Source organism: Camelus bactrianus, chromosome 27 (genome assembly GCF_048773025.1).
Source record: "Camelus bactrianus isolate YW-2024 breed Bactrian camel chromosome 27, ASM4877302v1, whole genome shotgun sequence".
Classification (NCBI taxonomy): Eukaryota; Metazoa; Chordata; class Mammalia; order Artiodactyla; family Camelidae; genus Camelus; species Camelus bactrianus.
Window position 1 is genome coordinate 18,125,288 of NC_133565.1, and position 3,899 is coordinate 18,129,186.

General features: G+C 38.9%; 1 long non-coding RNA gene across 1 annotated transcript; it reads right to left on the bottom strand.

Moving 5' to 3' along the window:
• Positions 1 to 309: 309 nt before the first annotated feature.
• Positions 310 to 1,683, bottom strand: LOC141575230 (uncharacterized). Its single transcript, XR_012502666.1, has 2 exons — positions 1,108 to 1,683; positions 310 to 713 (listed from the first exon to the last, which is right to left on the bottom strand). It is a non-coding gene; the product is annotated as an uncharacterized LOC141575230 (long non-coding RNA).
• Between the last annotated feature and the right edge of the window lie 2,216 nt (positions 1,684 to 3,899).

The window sequence follows — 3,899 nt, forward strand, 5'->3', positions numbered from 1 at the left end:
TAATCAGAGGTACTAAAAGCCAGTTTATGAGGCAAATGGAGGCAATTTAAAATTTCTCATATAGCAAAACACCAAGTTACTCCAATGTCTTTTTTAAAAATTTGAGGTCATGGTCTAACCAATATAATTTTAACATTTTCCATTTTTCCAAAAAAAAAAAAAATGCTGCTTCATATTTATTTTAAAAATGTAAATAAAGTGTTATTCTTAAAAGCAGCAGCAATAATCACAGATGAAGTTATATGTTACATTACTGTACAGGGTGGGAGAATGGAGAATGAGTGAGATGCACTGAAATGACCAGTATCGCTATTTTATGTCTGGGTTTAATGAATCCACGGACACACACACACAAACACACACAGTCTACGTGTGCACAAGTTGTTGCATATACGATGTACTCTTCCGATTCCAATTAAAGCAGTTAGCTGTGACTCGCATTTAGCCGCATGTAAAAATGAGTAATTACGGTTGTTGAAAGAAGCTGGCAAACAACTGCGAAAGAGCAACCAGCCCACGAATCGTCAACCTTCCAACCGAGGAGAAGTCGGTGCGAAGAAAAATCATGAAGCAAAAACTGAAACTGGCTCCTTCCCGACGCTCCCCCTCCAAGTGCGCTGCGATGCATTGTTTAGAAGCAATGTTTTTAATTTATAGCGCCAGAGGTCCGACGTCCTTCCTGCGAAACGCACGTGCCCGCAGATTCATTTTAACTGATAAAAAAAAAAAATACAAAATACGATAGCCATTATACGAACATCTTCAATCTAAAGCATCTGTACAGTGTCTAAAAGTGAACATTTGGACAACTTCAGTGCTAAACTCCTGTGTAAGGGAGAACTTTGTTTAAAAAACACTTACGAACGGCATAATTGCACAGAAAATACTGTTTACATGTATTTGTGCCCGCTCATACCTTAGAAGGATGTTTAACTCATATAAAAATAAAGGGAGTTCGTAAAATTAAAAAAAAAAGAAAAAGACAAAATAAGAAAGGGGGGAAGGAAGGGAAGAAAGAAAGAAAAACCTTTTCTGTGGCGTAAGAGTAAACAGCGTGCAGAAGGAGGAAAAGCTGAAGTTCTAACTCCTGCAGGACTTTCCACTCACCTTTGCTTTGGTCAGTTGCCTTTTATGTGACAAGTTTGTTGTTTCTCAGCCTCCATTTTAGAAAGTCAGACAAAGGTTCAATGGCATGTTGATTTACTTTAAGTATTTCAATGAAAAAACTTGACAAAATCACAATTTTTCCTTAATTGATAAATGATATTTTAATTTTCTTTTTCTTCTTCTACTTTTTTCGTTCTTTTTTCTTTTCTTTTTTCTTCTTTTTCTTTAAATATAATCAGTGAGCTCCAGATCTGGCCCAGATCTCCAAATTAACGTGAAAACTGCGTGGAGAGTCTGCGATGTCAATAACGGCCCTTTCTAATCTCCGCCACTAGGAGGCACTGCAGCCTGCTTTTTGAGGGGGGATGGACTGGCGGAGTGAATATTCCGCACAACTATGGCTCTGGTGTCATTCCCTATTTAATGGCTGTCAGTGAGGGGGAAAGACAACGTGGCGGGTAATTAAAACCAAATTGCAGGCAGGAGATGACTGCACAAGAATGATATTGTCATTAATACTGATTTAACATGCACCTGGGTAAGGTGAGGGAGAGCAGCGAGGGAATTCACACAGACGCCAGGGTTGCCTGATTTAAAGATGTAGTGTTTCCAGCTGAAGCATGTTTTAAAAACTGAATAAAACCATCATATTATGACAGCAGAAATAAAACGGAAACAAATGTTCTACATATGTCTATTTAAAAAAAAAAAAAAAAAGGAAAGAAAAAAAAGAAAGAAAAATCTTCCATTTCTTCCACCTCGGAGGAACAAGCATGTGTCTCGTCCTCTAAAGTTCAAAAGTATTTTTGCAGAAGGCTTTTCCCCCTTCTGTTGCTCGCTTCTCTGTATGGGTTTGTAATCTGTTCGTGTAGTTTTCTGTTTTCACGAGAGTTGGAACATTTGATTTGAAACAAACATCATTGATTTACAGAAATCATATACCATGGGGGAAAGATTTCAATCCCACAGATATTTCAGGAGAGATATTTACTGGAACCCTTACAGGGTTCGAGGCTTTTCCATTCATGAAGAACCCCTTCCTAGAACAATAGGAATCTTGGACTGAGGGCTCCAAAGCATGGCCAAAAACTCCTAGTATGCAGCCCTTATCTCACTGCCATGAACCTACAAATAAAGAGGCTCACTCTCATTTTAGTGACTCTAAAATCATTCACCTTTATTTGTAATGGTAAGTGCAAAACCCAGAAAAAAACAGAAGCTAATCAGAGTTAAATAGTCCGTTTTGTTTGAAGCTATGTGAAATGATCTGGGGGCTATTTTACCATTAACTAAATATTTTCATATTATGACTAAAAATAAAATTTACATCTGTTCCTCAGTAGAAGGAAAGTATAGTATAAATTAAAAACAACCACTTATTGAAAGGATGATGGGTCATTTCAGGCAGAAAGGGTGCCAGAATTAAAAGTGTTTATGGAGAGGGAAAAATGGTGACAGTATAAGAGTTCAGCGTGCGCCTGAAACCCCCGTGCCGATTGATAAATCTCCTTCCGGTTTCACCTTAAATGAAATGTGTGCATTATAGAAATGGTTATCCTTCTGCTCAGTGCCAAAGGAGATGAGTCATTAGGGGTGTCATGAAGATTTACAATCACATCATAAAGAAAGTAAATTCAAAGAGCATTCCTTGGGCAATAAAGAACATATTATAGAGAAAGATCTCACTAAACAAGGTCAGGTAGGGAAAAAAAATGATCAAATGTCATGGTTGCTCAGTCTGGACCATGGAAGTTGTTTAAATACCCAAATTGTAAATTACAGAACAGTGATCAGATCTTCTGAATTTTTCCTGCAGTGGTTTGGTATGGACAATTTTAAAAAGTTTTACATTTACAGATTTCTCAAATAGGTGTTTATCTGTTGGTTTGTGCCTTCATTGTTGTGGACGGTAACCGGATTCCAGAGGAGTAGGCAGACAAATATTTGCGAGTAAACCAATAGCATTGAAAAAAAAAAAATAGACAAAAATTGGACTTTTGCTTTTATGAAGGAATACACGAATGATGTTGTAGCTTTGGGTCCACTCTTGGCCATCAAATTTTTAGAGGACAGTGTGAGAAACAGAAAAGGACTTTAGTGCACTTGCCCTTTAGAGAATGCCAAAGAAATTCTTCTCCAAGAAGGACCCTTTCGGAGAACGCGACTCTTAGCGAGTGACCAAACCTGCCCAGTTCAGGCAAATACACCCAGATCTCAGGGAGGAGAAGCTGTCCTTTGGATGCCAGACAGAATCTCGGTTTTAAATTCTGTTCTCACATTTGAACTGAAAAAGTCAGTGAAGCTCATCCCCACTCAAGTCTGAGGATTATCTGGGATCAGTGGCTTTTATGAGGGGAGAAGAAAGATGACCGTGGTCTCAAAGGAGAAATAACTGAAGAGACTATGAGAATCCTCACATTTCAGGACTTAGAAAAAGAGCGTCGTATCTGAGAGCACAGTTGTTAAGGAAACTTGCTGACGTGGGTGAAAGGGACAATTATTTGGTGGGAGAGAGATGCTTTGCTATAATTAATATTGACTTAGGGACAGCAACGTGTGGCAGGTCGTCTTGTTCCGACGGGTCTGTTCCGAGGGCACCTGTGTCGGGGACATGCACAGCTACCTTAGGAGCAGAATGCGAGCTCTCTTTCTGATTTTCACCCCATTTACTTTTGGATGGAACCTGGCACTCACAATCTCTTGAACTGTTCCCCCAGGTTGCTGGTGTAACAAATATAATTTTTCAGCAAGATGGCTGCTGCCAGAAGCAGGCTTAGAAATGCCCATTTTAA